The sequence below is a fragment of the Grampus griseus genome (assembly GCF_964374135.1).
Source record: "Grampus griseus genome assembly, chromosome: 11".
In the NCBI taxonomy this organism is placed as follows: domain Eukaryota; kingdom Metazoa; phylum Chordata; class Mammalia; order Artiodactyla; family Delphinidae; genus Grampus; species Grampus griseus.
Genome location: NC_139005.1, coordinates 34,393,303 through 34,420,460, shown reverse-complemented (window position 1 = coordinate 34,420,460; position 27,158 = coordinate 34,393,303).

The window sequence follows — 27,158 nt, the reverse complement described above, 5'->3', positions numbered from 1 at the left end:
TTTTTTGCGGCACGCGGGCCTCTCGCTGTTGAGGCCTCTCCCATTGCGGAGCACAGGCTCCAGACGCGCAGGCTCAGCGGCCATGGCTCACGGGCCTAGCTGCTCCGCGGCATGTGGGATCTTCCCAGGCCGGGGCACGAACCCGTGTCCCCTGCATCGGCAGGCGGACTCTCAACCACTGCACAACCAGGGAAGCCCCATAATGTTGTTTTGAGGACCAAATGAAATTAAAAATTTTTAGAGCTTAGCCCAGAGTTTAACACAGAAAGAAGTTAAAAATATTAACCATTATTACCACTACTTTTATTATTATAATTTGTTCCTTTAGCTCCCCTGCCTACCACACTATTTTGTGCATAATTTACACTTAACAAGTTTTGTTAAATTAATTCCAAAAGTAAAATCATAATTGTCTTTTAAGTTTCTGGCTGAGTCTAGATAGAGACCAATGATCGAGACACCCCTCCCCCCTTTAGTAAATCATGGTGCCACTGCTCATGATATGTTAGCTGGGACATAAAGAAGGCTGACAATGGTGGCTACTCAATCTCCTCCAACAGTCCAATGGCTGGTTTGGGTGATATATGGCAGCACCTGGATAAGTCTCCAGTCTACAATACAATGAAGTTTAAATAGCCAAAAGGTAGCATTTTCCAAGTTGGGTGCTGCAAACACCTGGTAAAGAATTATAATTTTATCAGGAGATTTGAGAAGGGCCTAAGGATGTATTCAGTCATTTTGAGAAATCATGATAAAGTCTTCACTTGGAATCTTCTTAAAGATGAGCAATCTTGGTCACAGCCCATGGCAAAAGTGTATCTTCAAGACATTACACATTCTAGCATATGGTGCATTTGTTTATGGAATTGTCAATATTCAAATGGACTCTAGTCCTCCAGACTGTCCTATCCCAGCAGCAGAACAGAGAAAAGCAAATTCTAAACAAACCTATTCTGAGAGATGAGCTATGTAAAAAATGTGAAGTCAAGTCATTTATTTAATATGATAGGAGGATTTGAAAGCTGAATAGAACAAATGTCACAGTCCAGAGTATGAAAAAGAGCCATGGCCAAGAACAACCTAAAAATAACAAGTCATCAGAGAATGAAAATTTGGGAGGGAAATATAGAAGGTCCAACATACTTCCAGCAGGCCATAACTTATCAAGACGGAGCTCTTTTAGAGGGTGGAGGATGTACCTTGAATGCCTAAGCACCGTCCTTGGCTTCTAACCCAGGAATTACTTAATCTGCAAGCTGGAAGGATTCAGTGATTACTAAAATTGACTGTTACTCACTGAGAAGTACAGCGAGATGGTGAATGTTGTGGTCTCAGGATCCCGGCAGTATGGGTTTAAATCCTGGCTCTGCAGATTGCTGGCTGTGTAAGGACAGCTTCTTAAATTTCCTGTGCCTCCTTTTGCTCCGCTAAATGGGAATAATGGAATACACCTACGTTATAGACATCTCAGAGTGTCTTGTTTGGCATATAGTAAGTACTCAATGTTAGTCTTTATTATCATCATCATCCAGGAAAATCAAGAAGTTCTACAGTACTCTAGGTATATAATACTGCAATTTTTAAAAATCAGTATTTACCTAGGAGGTTTTCAAAACAGTCTTGGAGGCTAATGTTCTGAGCTACCTACCTGTGTTTCTCACTGTGATTCCATATGTAACTGGCTTTTGTCCCAATTAATTTGACATTTATACATGTATTTTTTACTCTAAAAATTAAGTCAAATAGCCAAACAAACAAGGTATCTTCAAACCACTCATGGTGGAATAGTCATGGTGGAATAGACTAATTGTGTCAGGTTATTTTGTCTCACTGTTTTTTTTGGAAGTTTTGATATTCTTCAGGTTCATAATTGTTAGAAACTTAACATTATTCTGGGTCTTATATTGGGTATGGAAGTGTGTCCAGCCCAGAAAAACCTTTTTAAAATTTCAGACCTTTCACGAGTCTTCAATGTGAGCTCTGTTGATAAAAGATGACATTTATGGGGAATTAATGTTGTTTTAACAGAAGCTTTCAGTTCTTGCCTTATTTCCTCTCTCCCTTCCCCCAGTTCCTGAATGTGGAATCTCCTAATGGGCTCTTTAGCAGGCTTTGGCCTGTTCAAGTAGCTGAGCCAAGTCTGACTGCGGCAGGAAGTAACGTCAGCCAAGTCTTCTGAGGGGGCTTCACATTGAGTCATGCTGGAGGCCAGCCTAGTGTACTGGGCCAAAGGGGTCCCAGGGAGTCTGGGTGTCACTTCTGGGCCTTTCCCTCTTCCCTCCCATCGTCTCCTGTGTTAGTTCAGGCTTCTGCCTCTTACTCCACTCCACAGAACATTCTGCCAAAAAACCAGAGACTTAGAAGTCCTATAATCCCTGCCAGTACGTTTATGTTAATGAATATATTGCTGTAATATGCTATACTAGATGAGAAACCTATCTCATGTTGTGTGTGTGTGTGTGTGTGTGTGTGTGTGTGTCTAGGGATGAGGGCATTTAAAAAAACTAGAAAACATGAATGGCTAAAGAAAGTTTGAGTCTTTAGTTTGATTTGAAATAGGCTTATCAGGACATACATCTGACTTCTCATGAGTGGGATGATATAATAACCAAAAAATGATAACCATATTTGATTTCATGTGGACCTATTTTTCTCTCTGGAATAGCTGACAATCTTTTTGTAAATTTATTTTATTGACATATAGTTGATTTACAGTGTTGTGTTAGTTTCTACCGTATGGCAAAGTGATTCAGTTATACATATATACACATTCTTTTTCATATTATTTTCCATTATGGTTTATCACAGGATATTGAATATAGTTCCCTGTGCTATACAGTAGGACCTTGTTGTTTATCCACTCTATACATAATAGTCTGCATCTGCTAACCCCAAACTCCCAATCCATCCCCCAGTACTCCCACTCCCCACTGGCAACTACAAGTCTGTTCTCTATGTCTGTGAGTCTGTTTCTGTTTTGTAGATAAGTTCATTTGTGTCATATTTTAGATTCCACATATAAGTGATATCATATGGTATTTAACTTTCTTTTTCTGGCTTACTTAGTATGATAATCTCTTAAGTCCATCCAAGTTGCTGCAAATGGCATTATTTCATTCTTTTTATGGCTGAGTAGTATTCCATTGTATACATATGCCACATCTTCTATATTCATTCAACTGTAGATGGACATTTCAGTTGTTTCCACGCCTTGGCTTGGAATAGCTGACAATTTGACACCAATATAAAATTTCTTGAAATCTTTCTGAGCATTCACTATTAATGCCATACTCAGGACATTCATCATTTCCTCAACTTCGTTTGCTTATTTATTGAGCATGTCCTCTGTGCCAGGCACTGGGGAAATAAGAGTGAGTGAAGTTAACAGCACCTACATTATGGAGCCCAGAGTGATGGAGAAAGTGCTACTGAAATACAGAATAGGACTGTACAGGAGACAGTCTGTACAGGAGACATTTCCCACACTAAGGCTTGGAGGATGAATGAAAGAATCATCTGCTCATTCAGTGGATATCTATTGAGCATCCATTTGTGCTTGGTACTATGCTGGTGCTGGGGGATAGAGTCTTGAAGAAAAACATCCAACACCCCTGACCTCATAGTGCTTATAGTCTAGTGATGGGATAATAATAATTAATAATAATAATAGCATAGGTTTTTTGCAGTACATGGGCCTGTCACTGCTGTGGCCTCTCCCGTTGTGGAGCACAGACTCCGGACGTGCAGGCTCAGCGGCCATGGCTCACGGGCCCAGCCACTCCGCGGCATGTGTGATCTTCCCGGACCGGGGCACGAACCCGTGTCCCCTGCATTAGCAGGTGAACTCTCAACCAATGTGCCACCAAGGAAGCCCATAGCATAGGTATTTTTGATGGAGTTAAAGACTATGGAGAAAAATAAAGCAGGAAAGAGGGAACAGGTGTTCATGGGTGGATACAACAGAGGTAAGCTGTCCAGGGAAGGGTTAACTGAAGGGAATTGGAGTAGCTACTGATGGAGGAGAAGGAGTGGGCCTCATGCTGGCCTGAGGGAAGAGTGCTCAAGGCAGAGGGATGCCTCCAACAGACCTGGCATTTTGGAGGAGCAGTGAGGAGTGAGGAGACCAGCATGACTGGAGCAGAGCACAAGATAAGGCAATAGTAGGCCATGAGGTCAGAGAGGTAATGGGGGACCAGACTGTGAAGAGCCCTTTGGGTCATTTGCAGTTAAGTTTGGCTTTGAGCTGGAAAGACATTGAGATTGACATGGTCTAACTTGTACCCTTACAAGGTCACTGTGACTGCTGCTGAGACGAGATCGGAGGAAGCAAAGCCTGCAAATGCAGTGTTTGAATGCCTATTGCCTGTCAGGGGCTGTAATGGGAACCCTGCCCTCAGGACCTAACCAGCTAGTCACAGGAGAGAAACTTGAACTGGTTTGGTAAATAGTATGAATGTCCAATGATTGATATTGATTTTTGCTCATGCTGGGGTCCTTGTTCCTGATTCTGGCTTAGGGATCCACCTCTTTCCCACTCTCTGACCATGTGGTTTGATGGCCCCCATTGCCCAATTAAGAGATGGAGTTGTAACCTAAGCCTAAGCCAGTGAGCAGAGTCCATCCCTCTAGCACAAGTTCAAGCATGAGCGGATAACTCAAACTCATCAATGAAGCCCCAATCCAAGTGGGCCTTTGTGCATCGTGACACTCTTCTGGGATGCATATGAAAGGTCTGGATCTTCTGTGGCCTTCTTTAGCTATATAGGAACTGGCCATGAAACCATACCAGTCTGTGATTTGCGTGTATGTTTTGCTTGCTTAAGTTTTGGGAGAACATATGCTTTTTATTTTTAAAGTCAAACTTTTATTAATTTTCCCATGGTCTTCAACAAAATAGCAAGCTTTTTAAAAGTTTCTTCATGCTCAAATGGTGCTCATTGCCAAATAGCATAGTGTTGAGTAGAAGTAAAACTAACAAACGACAAGGAAGATTTCAAGAAATTCTGTTTTACTGGGACAAAAACAGTAAAAAACAGTAAAAAATCATTGTAATATTGACTATACCTCAGAGGGACTAAAAGTAAGATAAAGAATTCAAAAGCTTCAGAGAGAAGATCCAGAATACACAAATATGAAAACTGCTTTGAAATCATGAAGTGCCCTCGTTGACTAACTCAGAACACAGAAGGAAGAGTTTGTGCCTCTACTATAATGTGGAATTCTTGAAGATACTTTAAAAAAAAATCATTTTAATGACTAACCTTCCAAAACAGTTCCTAGTCTGGGACTAGCATTTGATTGCAACTGAACAAATTTAAGCTAAAATAAAGGGATTTATTTAACTATTTTCCTCATTCAAATACACATCAACATTGTAGAAGCACAAGTTCATTTTTGCCCGTTATGTTTTAACTTTGCCAACAGCTCTTTTTAAAATTGTTGAGTAAAATTTCAACATAACACACTATACACGTATGCAATATATGTTGCAGAAATGAGACTTTCTTAATACTAATTATTAAGTACCTTCTAAATGTCAGAAATTTTTGCACATACGTTTCCTAATTCTCATAAAAAATCTTCAAAATTTGTATTATATTTCCCTTTTTTCGTAAGAATTAAAATTGAGGCATAGCGAAGTTCGTGAATTGCCTAGTGTCAAACAGCTGGCAAATGGGAGATTTGGAGGAGGTGTTTTGGCCAGGCGCTGCATTACACACTTTACATGTATTACTTCATTTAATCTTTACAGCAGCCCTTTAAAGATGAGGACATTTAAAAGGAGATTCAATAAAGATAGTGGCAGGATTCACCCCAGGACTAACTTTAGAATTTATAATCTTAGCAGTATATGGTTTACTGTCTTTTTAAATGACTGAATTCCCCACTTGAGAGTATTTCTGAAGCTCAAAATAGGTTGTACCTGGTGTCTTATACGCTAATTTTCAAAGAAGTGCGAGATAATTATTCTTCATCCAAAAGTTCAAACTTAGACCTACAGAGAGAGTCTTTCCTACATTTCTTATGAAGAGCTCTTGCTTTAAATATTAGTGTGTGCCAACTTTCAAGTTATTAGTATGTCAAGGCTCAACAGTCTTCAGATCTTTCCCTTTTCCACAAAACACTTTTTAAATAGTCTGATACTTGGCTGTACATGTAGAGGTTCATACTGCAGGCATGGTCTTGAAATTACTCTTATTCTCACAAATTACTAATTATGTGACTTTGGTCGATTAGGCAACCTCTCAGGTATAAAAGAATCTTACCACTGTAAAGGATAATGTAACTAAACCTATTTCCCATTTGTCAGTTTCATGGTTTAACAACACAGTAAAAGTGAGAAAATATAGTATCAAATTCATTGCATGGAATTATTTCACTGATAATATCAATAAAAAAGAGAAAATAAATCTAATATCAATAAAAAAGAGAAAATAAATCTAACCAGGGAAGCTTTGTCTCTTAAAAACCATTGAAGATATTTAGAAGTTTGTTTTGGACTTACACATTTTGTGTAAATCCTCAAAAGAAATAATAGAAATTAAGTAATCATATTAAACAGTATGTATTTATTTTTAGCAAGAACTAAGTTTATTAGTATTTGTGTCTAACAGTTTCCAGATGGCCTACTTGTACATGATATAGGAACAAATTTTAAACTCTTAATAAATTGAAGGACAAGGTAGAAGTATTCAAAAATATTTTTTATCAGAGATGTTCTTTTTCTAAGATGCACTTAAGATTTTTAAATTATTGAGTATATTTGATGCATTCCTGAGACAATCCAGATCAGAAGATGTATTGCAGTTGAAGTATTTTCTGATTTGTGTTTTATTTTATCCATTTGCTGGAAATTTGGAACCCAAGTTTGGAGTCTCAACTTTCATATACATTCTTAACTGGGTGTCTTCCTTAGTCATGCTTTCTCTTTCCTATCAAAATCTGTTTGCCGTGTAGGATCAATAAACAAATTCATAAGAGTTCAAGTAAAAGAAAATTTAATAGTCTACCATTAGGTTTCATATTACTTAGGGATCAGAAGTCTTAAAGCTAACAAAAGAAATAATAATTGTGGAATTTCAGGAATTATACATTACTTCTACAAATGTTTATTGAAACCCTAGTAAATCCTAAGAATGAATGCAGTGGCTAAGAGCACAGATTCTAGAGCCAGGCTGTCTGGGTGAAAGTTCAGGCTCCACACTTGCCCTCTGCAGGTGACCTACAGCAAGTTACCTGATTCTATTGCTCCTGTTTTCTCACCTGTAAAATGGGGATAATAATAATATTATCTCATGCATATTGAAGATAGCTGAGATTGAATGAATTAAGGTAATTAAAAGATTGAGAATAGTACTCTAGCCACATTATGAGGGTTACATTTTTAGTGAGTATGATTATCATTATTACAATGAACCAGCCATGGTCATTGCCCTCATAGTGCTAAGGAGAGGCACTTTACAGTGAAGAATTGATATCCATTAAAGATTATTATGTTCCAAGTACAATACGACCATTTTATTTTTCTTATATTATTGAATTCTCATAATAACTATTTTGAGGAAGATTTTACTCTTTCAGTTTAAAGGTGAGAACATTGACGCTTACAAGCGATCTAATAATTTTTCTAAGGGCTCAACTAGCAAGTGATGAAACGAGAATTCAAATCAAAGTTCTATTATTTCACCACAGCAGGATGATCATTTAGAGAAAATACATCAATCATTTAATAGGAAGACAGTATAAATGACAGTTAAAAGAACAGACTGAAGACACATGGTGAGGATTTGAATTCTGCCTTTTCCTCTTCCGAAGTATTGATATTAGTCCTTGGGTAATTTGGTTAACTTCTCTGTGCTTCAGCTTTCCCACCTATAAAATGATTATAGTAAGTTCCTCAAAACAGAGTTAATATAAAGATTGAACGAGATAAAATATACCCAGTGCTTGATTTGTACTAAGTGCTCATTGTTATTTGATTCATTTAAGAGAAGAGTGTAAGTAGTTGTCTATTCCGCTTTCTCACTTCACGTTCCTGACTGTCAAAGCCAAGTTTCTAGAAATTCTGATGCAGAATGAGAGGATGACTTGGCTAATTTAAGAGAATTAGACTTCCATCATTTAGTTATCTATAAAGACTAGAACATTCTAGGCAGGGCTGATATTCAGCTGATGAGCACCACTACAAACATACTAGCCATTAAAATATTGAAATACAGGGCTTCCATACCAGATGGTGAATGATTTAAGATCTTGAGCCCATGTGCTACCTAATAAGCTGCATAGTAGTGCAGGCTGGTGAGGGTGACCCTCAGCAGCTGCAGTGTAGACTGAGATGGATGCTGGCAGAAGCACCTGCAGCCCATCTCCTGCTCTGGAATGGCCCAGCATAGACGAGGGTGGTAAGGCACGTGACAGGGCAGACAGTAGTGATGACAGAGATGTTGGTGTGGGTTGAGGTGCAGACTGTTTGGATCTAGGCACCGCCTGCCCTGCTTCATGCTGGCAGCAGCAGAGAACCAGCTTGACCCTAATACCTTCAACGGAATGGGGAAAAATCAGGCTTTCTATGTCCAATTGTAGTTCAGATAGGGACATCTTTTAACTGATGACAATAGCGTCAAAGAGCACATCAATTATTCCTAAAATTCAAGAAATGGTTTAAAATTTATTAGAATGAGTTGATGAAGTGGTGGCACTACAACTTCTATCATTTGGTAAGCAATTCTATATTATCTATATCAGTTTATTTGGAAAATAAGCAGGATTATGATTTTTTTTGATTTGTTAATTGGTTTCTATACTAAATTTTTATTTCCAGTTGTTAACTATGTTTAATTACATGTAATTATAGGCATTAGACCATGTACAAGAGCAGTGATGTCTCACATAGGTTTTTAAAATATATTTCAACAAAAAATGATGGAATAATGTCTCACAAATAACTCAAGACTTTAACTGTTTCCTAGGCAATTTGCAGACACAGTGTATAAAAAGGAATAAAGGAGGGTGGGGAAATCTGTTAGCCTCACAAAATATTCTAAAAATCACAGTGAAGAGCTGATAGTGAGTTTATTTTTAAAAATGTCACATTACTCTCTTTTGTCTGATAATACTATTTCCTCCTTTTCCCGTTCGCTTTCTTTAGTTACTAGTTTCCTCTACTGTTTCTGAGAAGCATCTGCAGCTCCAAAGTGGTTAAATTCCCCATTCTGGGTAGACAAATTTGTACTCTCTCGATTGTAATATCAGAAAATGTATCATCATAAGAAGACATCAGACTCAGCACTAGAGTGATCCAGTTTTCTGAACCTAAATTTGAACACATGGTCAGACCATGCTTCCTCAGTTCATCAAATACCTATTTAGGTCTACCACATGCTGTTCCCAAGGGATGCAACCATGGCAAGAATGCGTCCACCCTCATGGAATTTAGTCTAATCTGGAGGTCAGGTTACTAATCAGTAACACTATACTGTAGTAATTGCTACAAAGGTAGAAATAAGGAAGACGGTCCTCTATCCCTTGCGAGAAGGGAATCAAATTTGAGGAGACTCTTATTCCTCAAAGAATAAGAGTCCTGGAAGAAAAAGCAGTTCTTTAGCAAGGTAGTATTATGGCTGGGGGAAGGGCATTCTCCAGCAACCCAGATACACAGCAATTTCTCTATTGAAAGAACATATCTGCCACATGACTGGACAATTTAACATTCTCCAGGTATATACAACTTGAAAGAAAATAATTTCATTTGGAAGCCTTGGGATCTGATCCATCTTGATGTTTTGTTGCGCTGTATCAAAGTGCATTGGCTCTCCTAGCTGTAGGAAGACTTCAGCATACTGTTACACCTGAAGGAGCTTCAGATGAATGAAGAAAGCAACTTTGACTTTTTGCTTGTTAATATAAATACTAACTTTGCTTCATTTGTGGGACCAACCTCTTTAATGTATCTTGGGTTGGTTACTGAGGATTTTGTCAGTAGGCTATTTTTGGAAATCTGCTTGGGGTTAAATCACAGCAATTACAAGCTTGAGATAAAAGGAGCCACGTGTATACAGAGGCTTCTTAAAGACCCAGCCAGCCTTCATTTCCTTTCACAATGGGAGGCTTTGGGCCTCTACTGACTGGGATGAACCATAGCAAAACAATATCTTCGTGTGTGGGTTTTAAAAATAAACTGAAGTGATTTGTATGCACAAATGGCATCTTAGAAAAAAGAATGTAGGAAAGCCAAGTTGAAAAAGAAAACAAACAATACTTGAAATTCTCCTCTTTTCTCTTCCAACAGGTTTTCTTTCTTAGAACTGTTGTCTGGAAAGCTCATCTATTATAATATTGCCTGCTGAGCAGTTCAACCACCCTAGGTATTGCTCTGGGATTCTAATGATATTATTATAAGTAGTATGATAGATAGGCTATAATCTGGGGTCTTTGCAAGGATAACTAAAAGTCTCCAGCCTTTTAAAACTAAACTCAGAGAATATGCATTTGTTATCTTGGCTACATGACTGACAACATAAACGATTCTTTAGAGACTTGAAAGCTGGGGTCAGCCATGTCAACTTGCAATTTAGGAGAGTTTAATCAACTGACTAATAGCACAAAAAAATATATCCACTCACTTGAGGTTTCATTTGCATAGTTTATCAGTAGGAGATTTTTCTGGTAATTTGCATACTTTCCTGCTCTCACAATTAGGATAATTAGGAGAAATCATCAAACTCTATAAACAATGGCTACCAGCTAAATCTAAGTATAGAAGGGAAATTAGAATTTATGTAGACCACTGTTATTAATAAATATATATTTTAAATTATATAATTACTAGTCAGCAGAAATTGACCAAGTTATACAGGCTTCATATTTTAAATTATTTAGATTTTATAATGATCTCTAAATAAATTCAGTAATCCTAATAACTTACGGATAGTAAATCATTAGGTCAAGAAACTAGTTAAAATACACTTTATATTCAAATTAAGTTTGCATCTCAATGTGCTTTTTACTTATAGGAATCTCCAAGTACATGAAAAGTTACAATGACAAGGATTTTATGTTAAAATGATATATTTATAGAGGATAGTACTGCATAATACTAAAATATCTGATTAAAGAACAAAACTTTCAGCCAAATGTCAATGCTCTGACAAACAAATGAATATCTCTCCAAATATATAGATAATTAAGTTTAAAATCATCAAATACTTTCTTTGGAATAGTTTTAAGGTAACATATAATGACTTTAAAAGTCAATGCACCTTTAAGATTCTGCTACCGTCTCTGATGTTCTGAAGTAGTCCTAAAACTAGGAGAGCAAAGGTACTTTGATAAAAACTAAACAAAAGATCAAGATGGATCAGATCTTAAGGCTTTCAAATGATTTTTTTTTCTTTTAAGGTGCATATACCTGGAGAATGTTAAATTGTCCAGTCGTGTGGCAAATTATGTTGTCAAAAAGATTCAAACTTTTATGTCTCTGTTGGCCCAGACTGCCCTTCCCACAATCCTAACAATTGTCTGCTAAGGAAATGCTTCATCTTCCAAGGCTGGGCTAAGAGATTTGACTCCTTTCCCCACACAAAATAGATGTTCTCTTTCTTCTTGTCTCCTTTGTAGCAATTATTGCATTGTAACAATGTAACTAGGATATTGTTTCTTCCAGCACTGACTTTATAAAATCACTGGAGTTTTAAAATAAAAGATTTTATTAGGCTTCTTCAAGTCCAAGAAACAGAGGAGCATGAAAAAAATATTTCTGTTATGACCTTTTATGCACTTTTGAGTAGATCAAACAGAAAATTGAATTTTGACTTAGCACAAGCTTTCTTTAAAAATATGTTCAAGGATACAATTGAGGAGTTAAAATTACTTTAGAAAACCTGAAAAAGTAGAAATGACACATCCAAAGATTTGTTTTCCTTTATTAAAATGTATAAAATAAAGCTAATTTTATTGTTATTTGTTCATTATTATTCTCTTTTAAAATTTAGGTAAAATTGGTGCATAATATTTTATTAGTTTCAGGTATACAACATAATAATTCGATATTTGTATACACTACAAAGTGATCACCACAATAAGTCTGGATACCATTTGTCATTATAGAACTGACCCATCACCCTTTTCACCTATTCTATACCACCCCTCCCTTTACCACCCCTCCCCTCTGATAACCACCTATCTGTTCTCTGTATCTATGAGTTTAGTTTAGTTTTGTTCATTTGTTTTGTTTTTATGATTCCATATATAAGTGAAATCATATGGTACTAGTCTTTCTCTGATTACTTGTTTCACTTAGCATAAGACCCTCGAGATCCATCCGTGTTGTTGCAAATGTCAAGGTTTCCTTCTTTTTTTATGGCTGAGTAGTACTCCACTGTGTATATACACTGCTTCTTCTTTATCCATTCATCCATCAATGGATGTTTTTATATCTTTGCAATTGTAAATAGTGCTGCAACAAACATTGGGGTGCAAATATCTTTTTGAATTAGTATTTTTGTTTTCTTCAGATAAATTCCCAGAAGTGGAACAGCTGATTGTAAGATAATTCTATTTAAAATTTTTAAAGGAACCTCCATATTGTTTTCCATAGTGGCTGTACCATTTTACATTTCCACCAGCCTCATAGGAAGTTTTCATTTCCTCCACAACCTCTCCAACATTTGCTATTTCTGGAAACCATCAAGAAATCTTACGGAATGGGAGAAGATATTTGAAAATCATATATCCATTAAGGGGTTAATATAAAAAATACATAAAGAACTCATACAACTTAATAACAAAAAACCCCCTGAATAATCTGATTAAAAAGTGAGCAGAGAATCTGAATAGACATTTCTCCAAAGAAGACATAGAGGGCTTTCCTGGTGGTGCAGTGGTTGGGAATCCACCTGCCAATGTAGGGGACACGGGTTCGAGTCCTGGTCCAGGAAGATCCCATGTGCCGGGGAGCAACTAAGCACGTGTGCCACAACTACTGAGCCCGTGTGCCACAACTACTGAAACCTGTGCTCCTAGAGCCCGTGCTGCACAACAAGAGAAGCCACCTCAATGAGAAGCCTGCGCACCATGACAAAGAGTAGTCCCCGTTCGCTGCAACTAGAGAAAGTCCAGGCACAGCAACGAAGAGCCAACACAGCCAAAAATAAATAAATAAGAATAAATAAATTTATATTAAAAAAAGAAGACATAGAGATGACCAACAAGCACATGAAAAGATGCTCAACATCACTAATTATTAGAGAAATGCAACTCAAAACCACGATGAGATATCACCTCACACCTGTCAGAATGGCTTTTATTAAATAGAGCTAATTTTGAAAGAATAATTATAAACATTTCTTGTAATTTTTGTTTCAAAATGGAAATATTTGATGGGGTCACTAAATGTATAAAATCTTCATATAAAATCACCAGGATTAAGATATTTTATTTCAAGTCTACCTGATTTAAAAAAAAAAAAAAACTCAAAAGTAAGCGTAGAAATGCCTTTTGAAAATGAAATAGAACTCTTTATTTGCCCTCACACAGTTTGCTTCCTTCGAGTCTTCCAGTCTCAGTAAATTGTTGATGTCCTACTCAGTTGCTGAAGCCAAACTCCAGGAAGCATCTCTGATCCCTCCCTTTCCTCACCATCCATGCAATATGATGTTCCATTTGCTCCACGCACTTTTCTCAAGATCTAGTTGGTTCCTTGTTGACGTGCAGCTCTTAGTCCAAAGGGAGCACTTCCTGACGGTCTCAACTAAATTAGTGCCCCAGCTCTTCACACTCACTCTAGAGCATCAGATCACATCCCTCTGTTCTACTTTCCTCATAGTCCTCAGCACCATCTGGAATTTATGTTGCTCCTTGCTGTGCTTATTTTTTCTATCTTCTCCTCCAGACTTTAAGCCTTCAAAAGCAGAGACCTTTTCCTTCCTGTTCTCCCCAGTGTTCCAGTACTTAATACAATGCTTGCGCATAACGTACACTGAAAAATATATTTCAAATGAATATTTTGAGAACAGACTTTTAAACTTTTATTTCATTCAAGAAATACCTCATTTGTGCCTAGTATTATATGAGGCAAAGGTAAGGGATATGTATATATATATATATATTTTTTTTTCTTTTGTGGTACGTGGGCCTCTCACTGCTGTGGCCTCTCCCGTTGCGGAGCACAGGCTCCGGACGCACAGGCTCAGCGGCCATGGCTCACGGGCCCAGCTGCCCCGCGGCATGTGGGATCTTCCCGGACCAGGGCACGAACCCGTGTCCCCTTCGGCAGGCGGACTCTCAACCACTGCGCCACCAGGGAAGCCCAAGGGACATATATTGAAAGAAAAACATTTTATCACTTTCTACTAACCTGATAAAATAAGACAACTTGGCATTCTTCCCTGTCCCTCCCCCCCCACCCCCAATGCCCAATTCCCACCTCTCTCTCTCTCTCTCTCTCTCTCTCTCTCTCTCTCTCAGGGATCTTAATCACAGGGAAAGAGAATGGCAAAATGGGAATAGACAGACTACAGGAGGCAGACAGGTTTGTGACTTCCAAACTGTGTAAACTTAGACTACTTGTTTAGACTCATAGATGTTGTGTATCTTCACTTGAAAAACAGGAATAACTTTTTCTACATTACTGGTTGTTGTGAAAACTGAATGTAAAAGTGAATGTATGTAATAAATATCTTAGCACATTACTGGCTTTCAATAAATGCGAGCTTTTATTACTTCATGAGATGATCGGAGGTCAGTCATGCCCCAAGCCAATTTTCTTTTGAATAGCGCTTGTGTAAGACCAGTTTTTGAGAGGACAATTGGCAACTAGCAAGCATACTAAAATACAATATGTATCATATTTTTAATGGTCTGATTCCTTTCCTTTCCTTAAGAATAAAGCAAGAGATAATTACGACTCTAGTTCCTGTTGCTTCCTGAGGTGGCTGCCAAATCCCACGGCAGGCCTGGAGGCAGCAGTCTGTCAGTAATGGCCTGAGTGAGTAATAAGATGCAGTAACGTCAGAAGCATTGGGCATCATCTCAGAGTTAGGCGGTGTGAGGTCAAATGGCTGCCTGAGAAGGTAGCATCAGTGGATCCAAAGCAGAGACAAAGAAAAATAGCCAAGTTCTTCCACCCAAGAGGAAGTATGAAGGATATCAGACTGTATGTTATTAAAACGTAGTCTGGAGCCGAAAGGATGTGTCTCTGAGGCCAAGAACCCACCAAATATGGGAGCTTACACAATATAATGTATTTTATCATGAATAATGAAATATCTGACAAGACTAATTTTATTTATTGCTTGATAGATAGCATTTCCTTACTTAAAACTAGTGATAAGTTAGGTGCTTTGGCAAAAGGATCTAAGGCAATCTCAGTTCCATTTTTACGTAGGCTTAAATCATCCTTTCTTTTACTTCATTCCCTGATTAGAACTTTTAACAATACAATTATGTCGAGCACATACGGTCACCAAGTCTGTTAGAGGCACCAACACCCAAAGGCGTGTATATGTGCATGAATGTGATATTTCCTATAGTTGCTGCTCTGACCCTATTACACATGGGACCTAAATCCTCTTCCCCTATAGGTAACTGAGATAATCAGAGGCAAACCTGCTCTTTTCATCTCTAACCGGGCCTGTAGCAGAGCTTGGGGCCCATCATTTTTGAGATGTTACAGGGAAATGTGGGATTCTGTTCTTAGCTGAAATGGCCTAACGCTGGGTTATCTCTGATTGACTAAACACAGTAGAAATTTTCAGTTTAAGAACTAATCCAGGTCTACTTCAGACTAGATCTAATTGGAGTCTAGATTGGACTTGGTTTCTTAGAGCTACCTTATATCTTTCTTGGCACCACCCCAGAAATGTAAGGAAGCCTCCTATATATTAGAGGAGTCAATATGACTCCAGCAGAAACAAATTCCTTTAAACTTTTTAGACTGATTTATACCCCCAAATTCCCAAATGTAATGACAGAGGAGGCAAGTTTAAAATACTTTCAGCCACATGGGAATCATCTATAATTATACTGTCAAATATGGTAAGTACTAACTATATATATATATATATATATATATATCTCCAATGGAATATTACTCAGCCATAAAAAAGAATGAAATAGTTCCATTTGCAGCAACATGGATGGACCTAGAGATTATCATACTAAGTGAAGTAAGTTAGACAGAGAAAGACAAATACCATATGATATCACTTATATGTGGAATCTAAAAAGAAAATGATACAAATGAACTTATTTACAAAGTAGAAATAGACTCACAGACATAGAAAACAAACTTATGGTAACTGAAGGGGATAGCAGAGTGAGGGGGAAGGATAAATTAGGAGTTCGGGATTAACATATACACACTACTATATATAAAAGAGGTAAACAAGGACCTACTGTATAGCATAGGGAACTATACTCAATATTTTGTCATAACCTATAAGGGAAATAATCTGAAAAAGAAAATATATGTATATATAAGTATAACTGAATCACTTTGCTATACACTTGGAACTAACACAACATTGTAAATTAACTAAACTTCAATAAAAAAGGAAAAAATCATGTTAAAAACTATAAAAAATAAATTTTTAATTAACATAAATTAAATGAAATTTAAAAATTCAGTTCTTCTGTTACACAGAGTTCAATAGCCACATGTCCATGTATTAACACAGATATAGAATATTTCCATAAGAGCACTACTTGGTTTCCCAAGCTAAGTTTGGGAATCACTGCTTGGTTTCCCAAGTTTGCTGTAGACTTCAGAGTTAGTGTATCTTGTGAGAGCCCAGTAATCATGTGTTGAATGGTTGAATAAATGATCTCTCTATTTTTTATACATGCTTAAGCACCTGTTGCCTCTTCTCTAATGCTCATCAGGCTTGTAAATACTTATGCAACATCTATCATCTCCGCTAAACATGGAGCTCTGTGAAGGCAAGCACTGTGTCTGTCTAGTTTATTATTGTATCCCCAGCATCTAACACAGTGCCTGGAACAAAGTTATTGTGCAAGAAATATTTGTTGAATGAAGTAATGAAAGAATGGATTCTAACTTTCTATATATCACTCATGGATAAAAATGCCACAGATAAAAATGGGGTTTATGTGAGGACTAAATGAAATAGTGTAAATAAAGTACCTGACAGATGCCTGATATATAATAGGTGCTCAAACACTATTTCCTCTCTTGTTCTCTGATTAATAGAAGCCTGGGTCACTTGGATCCACAGGTCACAGAGACTTCTGGTCAAGCCAATAATTTCCTTAGTTCTTAGCTTTGTGCTTCCTTCCCTTTGATCAAAAGTTTGGCTTAAGTTATTAACTACAAGGGAAAAAGATTAGAGTTCAGTTCTGTTATCTGGCACTAAGGCAGCAGGTCTCCAAGGGAACAAGGTACCAACTCAGAGCAGTAAATTTCATAATTCATCCTGGAAATCTCTTCAAGACTAAAAGTCTGTCCTTTGACCAACCATCCAGTTAGTTCAGCCTTCTCTTCTCCTATCAGAATTCTGAATGCAAAACTATACCATAATTAAGCGTTGAAACCATTCCTAGAGGTTCCTAGACATGAATTATTACTGCAGGGGCAATTGGAGGGAGAAATTTGGAATGAATTGTCCTTTAGGATGAGCATTTAAAGTCTTTTTCTTTGTTCTTGCTTTGTGCTTTCAACTTTCCCCTAAAGTGCTGCCTCTGGACATTTTAGAGGTGAGGATGGATGGCACACTTTTGTTTAGCTTAGAGGTAGTTACTAGAAAAGCCAGTTTTAAAATGTACAAAGTAAAAAAGGGAAAGGAAAAGACCCTGAGTGTTCTCCAGGGTGTTTCTAAATATTATGGGGTATAACTTTTTTTGTGGAAAACTTTTTAGCCATCTGCTAACGGATATTAGTAAAAGTAGAGACTGTGCTGAAAAATAAAGTGTCGGATTGTCCTTTGCAGAAAGTTAATAAAAAGAAGGAAGTGAAAGACTGCTCATTATTTTTAATGACCCCACTTTCCAGCAGAGCGCCTGTATCTCTCTGCCTTTACTTTCTGCCTTCTTTCAGTTCATTATAACACACTAAGCGACTCCTTAGAATGACGGCTTTGTTCTAAAGCACAGAGCTCATCAAGAGGCTCACAGTCCCAGGCTGACTGGTTGCTACTCACAGGTCCAGAGCCAAGGTGATGATGCAAAGATGAGCCTAGAACATTGTCCACAGAACAGTCACCAACCCTGAATGCCCTGGACTTCCTTTTGAGTATGTCCGCTTTGTTACGGGAAGTCAGCTCTCAAATGCTTCATTGTGTTTGGTGGGTGATGCAAGTTTCAGCCATCCATAAAAGGAGTGGTTACCAAAGTGGTCCCTCTTACTTTGGTAAACCAGGAGGCGTTATGGTGTGGCTAGGAGTAGGCTTTGTTTCTGAAAAGTCCATATACATATATGAAATTTTATACCCACTTGCCCTCCTAGCTTTATTAGCTCATATACACTATTTGAATGAATAAACTTTTGCTGTATATTTAGAGTAGGTAGTTTTCTGTACTAATATCCTTAGCTATCAGTGGCCTTATATCTCCCAGATAAATTATGGAAAGATGGATAATAAATTCATGATTAATGAGGCAAAAAGTAGTAAGTAATCCTTCATTTCACTATGATGCTAAAAGAAGGTAAACTCTTTAATCTAGGCATGTGTATGTTTCATACAGCAGTAAAACAATGTCAGCCCACAGATACAAAATAAGGATAAACACACACACACGCAGAAGGAATGAAAAGTTAACTCTAAACTCTATGTTGGGTATACCTGCTGTCTTTGTTAAATTTTTTTTTTTAACATTATTTCTCTCTCCAAATAAGGGCTAAGCTGGCTGTGCTTTGGAAAGACCTTTGAACTTTGTATTCAGAAGTCCTTGCGTTTTGAAAAAGAGATAAGTGCTCTGGAGAGTGCTTGAGATGGACAAGTGACACCAGACTCTTGACTGTGGGCTTGGAGCTGGAAATGAAGCAGGAACATTTTCTCTGAATTTAATGGGGCTGGCTCCCTTTAACATCCTTCAGGCAAAATTGTTCGAGATTTACCTGTTTATAAACTCAAGAACTGGAGTGACACTCTGCAGGTTTATTTGTGTTTCCATGTGAGCATATGTGTTTTTTAAACAAAATAAATGGGTCTTTTTGCCAAAAGTATTCAGGCTCCCTCATACCCTTAAAAAAGCCTTGCTAGAAATAATGTATATGTTTATTCATTAGCTGTCAGGCGCTTCTGGGCTCTGTACCCACACACACAGGTTGTTTAATGTGAAGTTTAATAACATTTATGAAGAACCAAGCTGGGGACTATCTTGGTGGAGAAAAATCCATACTGACAAAACATATGATTTTGCTCGTCTTCATCCAGGAGTGGAAAAGCCTGACTAGGATTGCCCTGCTTTATCTAGACACTGCCATGCTACTGATAAAAAAAATAATAAAAATAATGCACTTTACTGCCATGCTAGAAACAAAGAATGAACCCAGCCAGCCAATTTGAAAGAAAAATTAACATATTTTAGTTTTCCCCAAATCCCAGTAGAGATTCAGTTTCAGCTATTTTTAACCTCTCCTCAAATGATTTAACTTTGTTGTTTCCTAAGATCTAGAGTTGTTTGATCTGTTTAGTTTGCAAGAGGCAAAGCTGATAAGCTGTGGAGCAGACAACTAATTAGGCAAGAAAGAGTTCGTTGGATTGCAGGCGAAATAACAAAATGAACGAAGCAAAGAAGGCAAGTGTTCTCAACTGTCATCAACTGGGCTCTACTATGTGGAGGGAGTTACCTAAGTCATTTCCACAACACCAGGCCAGCTGTAATTGACTTATTATTAGAATCCATAGGAAAATCATCAAACATGGCCATGACAACTCATTCTAGAATGGGTGGTGTGACAGGGGTAGGGATGGCTAAGTGGAACTGTGAGAAAAAATAGGACAACACCTAGCCTTAGTGGGTGAAGAAATACCATTTAGGGTGGTTCATTAGTTAATCACATTGATGGCTAAACTATCTATTAAGGGTTACTAACTGAGATGAGTAACTGCATTTCCATTTTAGAATGATAATCTTTCCTGAGCCTGGTGGTATAGGTATACAATTTTCTAAGTCTGTGTATTTTTGTGTATGTGCTCAGGGGAGTGATTTGAGGAGAGGGTAGGGGGAAGAAAGAAACAGTTTCTATTGCATAAATCTCTGCTTGGAATCATAGTATTTAAACAGGTAAAAATTATTAACAGTATATTGAGATACATTAACATCTTTAAGACTCAGCTGCTCATTTATAAAAGGCAATTTTAAGCAACTCATGGCTTAGTTATGAGCATTGAATAAGAGTATATGTGTAAAGAACATTTTATTATCTCATTAGGAACAAATAAATATTAATTCCTTTTTTTTACTCTCCACCCTGAGACCTACCCGAATAGCCATCCTTTTCTGCCTTCTATCTAGGATGAAACAAACGAGAAAACAATCCAGTTAGCTACTGAATAGGAGAACTAAATGCTTACTCTACCTGTACCTGAATATATAAAAAGGGTTGGGGTAGGGTAAAATGATGACAAAACATGTATTTAGCAGATGATTGGTGTTCAGTTTAGTTTCCTATCTATTCTACTCCAATTATTTTGGGTGCTCTAGGGTGGCACAATAGGGACACAGTACTAATAATAAACCCAGCTTTGGACTAAAAATAACTTAAACAGCTCTGCCTCTTTCAATCTTTTTCTTGTCAAGTCTATTGAGCTAATTAGTTTAGAGCATGAACATGGAGAGAGAATTCCTAAAAACAGATAATGTCATTAAGAGCCTTGGAGAAATACTCTACTGTAATTTGCTTTCCAGATAAATTTTTTATATAGGTATATAAGAACTATTGCTCAATTATAATAAAATTCCTATGGTATTACACTCTCTATGGTAATCAGTGTGAGCTCATTCTGGCCCACATGTTACTGCAATGAATACCACAGTGTCGTGGTGAAGAGTCAGACAAGGCAGAGAAACAGATGATATAGGTAACCAGGAAGCCAAAACTGAGAGCAGAGAAGCTAAAGACCACAACAGGTTTCGACTGAGAAAAAGGGGGGAGGCTGGGGTCTTGTGCAATGAAACCTCCTTGTACTTTAAATCTCACTTCCTGAAAATGTTGCAATACCATTTCCATCTCTCAAAGAGTCAAGTCTGGGTAAGAAAGGAGTAAATGGAAATTGCAGAAAGATCGTTTTCTTTCTGGAACAATATAAAAATTTTGGCTGCCTTTTCTGGCAGAGAAATGTTGAATTATATATCTTTTTCGTATAATATACGGCCTTTCTATGAGATAAGTCTTTAGGGAAATGAGCCAATATCCTTTCCCACCCTTACAAGCTGTCAGATTATTTTATTTGTTTTGCAAATTTGAATTTGCTAGAAGTTATCTGTTGAGATGGGCCAAATAGAAGAAATCAAAGTAGTGTACCACACGCAATCTCAATCAACTTAACGTGAATGCAATTTTTCACGGACTCGAGACTGCCATTTTCCAAATCTCATTCATCAGTGGTCAAAACAACTTAAGGCTATTTGGTTTAATTTTATCTGATAAACAAGGTCAGGTCTGGACCACACCTTAAAGAGAGTTCTTAAGGAAAACAATTAACCCAGAAAGTAGTGATGTTAAATAAGTTTCACCTTTCCCAGGCAAGTTGAACCCATAGAGAGAATATTTGATGAATGAAACAGTTCTGGATAATGGTTCATTTTTTCTTGTTAAAAACTCCAAGCGTCTGTGCTCTTTCTGCCATTTTTTTGCAAAATCATCTGAAACTAATTCCAAGTGGCTACCCATATTCAAACATCAGAAAATTTTATATTCTTTGCACTGTTGGCTCCTTGCTGTTGTATAAATGATATGCTGCCTTTTTCTGTCTATAATTCCTGCCTCTAACTTTTATACTAAAATGCTCCCCAGAAAGCTCCTCACATACAGTAGACAGTCTCTGAGTTATTCCGTCAATAATGGTGTAAAGTTGATCAGCAAGTTACTTTTCTATTAATACCTGACTGTTAATAGTAAGGTTGTGCATTAATTGAAGACTTGTGACTAGAAATCTTATTGCATTTAAACCATTAGTTATATCTTAAAGATTTGTCTGCAGTTTGGCTTATTTATCACTGTAGCTCCTAGAGATAGGCCTGCCATATCATTAGGATCTCAATAAATATTGGGAGAGTAAATGAATACAACTTTATATAAAATGCTAACTGTTTCTTGCATTACCAGCAAATTTGTAAGTGCCTTTTCCTACAAAAATGAATTATATAGGGCTACTACCTCGATGACCTTACAGTTTAGAGAGAAAAAACTTAAATAGATAAATAATAAAACCACCAGCAGCAAGTTGACATTAGAGAAAGATTAAAGATAGTGTTATGGAAGTTCAGAAGAAATTATGATCATCTAAGAGAAACAAGAAAGCTTCTGAAAGGATGTAGTTTATGAATAGAGCCTTGAAAAATAGGTAAGATTTTGTGTGGTGAGAAGGGCTATAATAATGTATAGCATAGACTCTAGAGCTGGGCTTCTGGGTTCAAATTCCAGCTCCATCTAGTAAATTTAGCCACTACCATGGATGAAGTTTAATTAACCACTCTGGGTAAGATAGTGATGGTTTAACAGGTTCTGTTTTTTAGGGTAGTTGTGAAGATATCCCTAGTTACTGAATGGAATTTCCTGATAAAGGCACAACATCAGATTCAATTCTGGTGACCAGTGATCTAGGTCTCAGACCTTCTTTAGTGAAATTGAAACTGCACTCCTTCCTGGATGGGACTAGAAGCTAGCCGCACCACAGAATGGGACTTGAACACACAGTCCCTGACTTAGGAGGAGACTTAAACCCACTGTCTTTTTTAGCACAGGCTCCGGACACGCAGGCTCAGCGGCCATGGCTCACAGGCCCAGCCGCTCCGCAGCATGTGGGATCTTCCCAGACCAGGCCACGAACCCGTGTCCCCTGAATCGGCAGGCGGACTCTCAACCACTGCGTCACCAGGGAAGCCCAAACCCACTGTCTTTTAATTGAAACCACTTACCTGGTCTCAGGACTTACTGAAACTCAGGTTCTTTTGTCTTGTCGCAGAAAGAATTCGGTGTGAGGCAAAGAGGCAGGCAAAGAGTGAGTTTATTAGCATAGGATGCTTGTGAAGATACAAGCAGGCCAGCAAGGGAGCACAGCAGCCCTGAGAACAGAGAGGGCTACATTTTTATGATCAAAGAAAAAGTGGGGAGGGGAGAAGACCACCTTATTCCTCATTCTTGGGTAGACATCAAGGCTTACATCATTAGTTCCTCCTTTGACCCTATATGGTCCAACCGGGACTATCATGGCGCTATTTAAATCATATGTATATTAGCAGAAGGGTAGTAACATATACTAAAATATGGTAATCATCTCAGGTTTCAGTACAATGTCCCTTTCACCTAGTTTCTTTCCCCTTTCGCCTATATTCTTGTCTTGGCTACACGCAGAAGTGCTACTCTTTAAGGACCAGTAACTCCCTTACTTCATGTAACAAGATTCAGACCCCGTATCTATTGTCTTGTACTTTAAGTACATATGTAGATTGCTGCTTGGTTACTGGATTCTTTCCTTGAGTGGTCGTTAGCTTACAACTGTCTCCCAAACTCTCTTAAAATTCCCTTTCTGTCTTTAATCTCCTATTGGGATTTCTAAGCTAACTATTTAATTATCCTACTCTATCTGTATCAAACTGGGATATGGAAAGTATTCAGACAGCATCATTCACAGCATATGGGGAAGGAAATGGACATCAGATCATCCTTGAACATGTGATCCTAGACTCTGCAAAGAGCTTCAGCCACCTATTGAGGGACTCTCTTCCTAGACTCAGTGTGGACCAACCCAGTCCTTTAGCAGTATATCTACCACCTGGTGGAAGTCACTACAAGGTTTGCAGTGGCAGTAGCACTAAGGTACCACATATGGCAATCAGCACATTTGACAAAATTGTAAAATCCTGGTGGAGTGCGTGATAAGAGTTGAGGGTCTAGATTCTTACACTTAGAAACCTGTGCTGCTCTTGCAAAAATCCCTCTCATAAATATAACTTCCCTTCCTGCCTTCAGGAAATGTTTTACACAGGATGTGATGGATTTATGGTGAAGACTATCTCATTTGAGATTCTAGGAGGCAACAGTACAGAGCCCAATGCTTTCTTACTCAGGAGCTGCAATTGAAATGGTCTAAGATTCCTGACACTTACCAGAGCATTCTTTATTATCCTCACTGAGGGTAGCATTGAATTTCTTCTGATCTAAGGTCTTTCTATCCTGAAATCTCTGCTCCAATTTGGTCTTTCAGATGAAGCACAAAGACTTATGTACATTTTGCCTGGCTCAGTACCTCTTGAGGAAAATAGTAGGGCTATAGAAAAGGTAAGTAAATGTTCTTTACAATTCATAGCCCTATAGTATGTCTGTTTGCGCAGCTCCAACACTGAGCAGCAATATGAGGAATTATTGGCTCCAAACAATAGGTATATTTGTGTTGCCTTCCCTTCAGTTGTAAAGAAAAGTGAAAACCAGACCATTATTATTTACAGATTTAACTCTCTGGGAAATTAGAACTTGCTTACAATGCAATAGTTTCAGTCAAAATGAAAATGAATCTCATTTTAAAAGTTAGGTTTACTTGAATTCAATGTACCCTCTGAGATTTAAGAAAAGTGGATTAAAACTGGTATCAATGTGTTATAAAGGCTATCATTCTAACTTGTAAGAAAAGCTGTGTTCACTTTAAAATTCATTATCCTCTAATAAATTCCTCTCAATGAGCTATATCATATATTTATACATCAAATTTTCAAAGAAGGAAGACAAATAACTTATATTATTAGAGATGGCTGATTCGGTTTCCTGACACTAAAGAGAGAAAATCCTCTGATTACTAAAACTGCTTTACTTTTAAGTGGACAAGAGAGGGCACTCATGTATTTCATATATAATTGTACATAACTTTTTCAGTTGTTAAAGGATTGACTTTAATAATCCTTAATGCATTTTTAAAGGGATTGAAAAAATGTAAAAATAATCTATAACATTGCTATGACATATCATTTTTATAAATAAAAGCAAGCAGGAAAAGATAATTTTTGGAAGTTTACTATGCACATCACTTTAAAGGGATTTTGACTAGCAAATTCAAATAAGAACAAACATAAAAATCCTTCTCTACTGAACTTGATTTTAATTCAATCTGAAATAAGCAAACATTTAAAAATAATGCTAATTATTCAAAAAGAATGAGAAAGACTTCTTTCAAATCAAAAGTAGGCACATGCTAGATTTGGACTTGAAAAGATGTCCTCTGACTGATAACAGGGGGTCAAAATTGCCAAAATTTATAACTGAAAACAACGGAACAGTCTCAACTCAGTTCCAAGGAGAAGCCTGTTCCCTTTTCAAGGGAATGCCAACCTAATGCCTCCCTTGAACCAGCCCACCAAAAGGAGGCTGGAGCCCAGAAGAACAGCAGTGCTTCAGGCCAGGAGAAAGGTGAGAGGCAGAGCCTTCTCTAAGTTCCTGATGTAGCTGTCACTTCTGGCCCCCAGCACCACTCTGTTCCATGTCCAGACCACCTTCCTGCAGAGGGTCATAGAGCTTTGCATCTGAGTGGATGTTTACATTTTTCCTGAAATCTTTTAGCCATCAAGTGTTAAGTATAAAATCCTGGTAAAAGTCTTCAGATTTTTCTGGTGGACCTCAGAAGAAAAGGAACCCGGGGACAGCATCTTTATCCAAAGATCAAAATGGGGTGCAAACAGCAAGAAATAATCAGAAACTTCAAAGCAAAGGAAGAAATCAGAATTTTTTTTCTTCTAAAGATAAGGGATTAGTCATTATAATCTTTTCCATGAGTATTTGGTTCAGGGTTGGAGAAGTCATAACTTTTGCTGCCTTCAAATATTCTAATGTTTTTATGTTCTTAAAGTTTTGCCTCTTATAATGTAGAACACTCCAAACCACAGGGAAGCAGCACTGTCTCCCCAGTCAATTGCAAGTTTTTCATCCAGACAGAGAGCTTTGCCGAGAAACAGACACATTTGTGAATTTGATCATGTTACTCATCCATCCTTACACGATTCTCTTCAGTTGTCCAATTGTCGTAATAGCAGCTATTACTTCTGACACATTATCAATGGGAAATGAGGATTCAGGACAAAAAGAGGCAGTAGTGATGTGAAAGCAAGATCCGTTTATTCATTCAGGCTTACAACAATGGGCAGTTGGAAACAGTGACCAAATGAAAGGAAAGAAGTGACTCAACTTTTATTGAGAGAGCTTACTGAATGTTCAGCAAACACACAGGATCAAGAAAAGAAGAGATCGCAAAAAGAGATGAAACAGAATCCCCATGATACACTCTGTGGCCACCATTCTCAAACTTTTGGTCTCAGAACCCCTTTACACTCTTAAAAATTATTAAGAACCCTAAAGGGCTTATGTGGCTTCTATCTGTCTATATATATTCTACTAGAAATTAAAACAGAAAAAAATAAAATATTTATTAACTTATTTTTAAAATAAGAGTAATAAACATTTTCTTATGCAGAATAACTATATTCCCCCCCAAATTACAGTTGCCCCTTGAACAATGATGGTTTGAACTGCACAGGTCCACTTACACACAGATACGTTTCAATAGTAAACACTAAAGTAATCCACAGTCTGGTTGGTTGAATCCACAGATGCAGAGGAACTACAGATATGGAGGGCCGACTATAAATTATACTGAGGATTAACCTCCACATTGTTCAAAGATCAACTGTAGCTATGAGAGTACAATTGTTTTACATTTTTGAACATCTTTTAAAGGTCTGGGTTAATAGAGTGGGATTATCATATCTGCATCTTCATTAAATCCATTGTGATCTGTGATTTTGGTTGCAGTATATGAAGAAAATCTGGTCTCACACAGTTGGAAAAAGGAGTAGCATTTTAATGGCTATTTTAGATCATTGTGAATATCCTTCTTTAACACTACATCAAACTTCAAAAAGTAGTTGTTTCTTAAAGATTAATTGTCCTATTGAATCTGAAACCATATTCATGAGCTGTTTTGCAGTCTGTTACA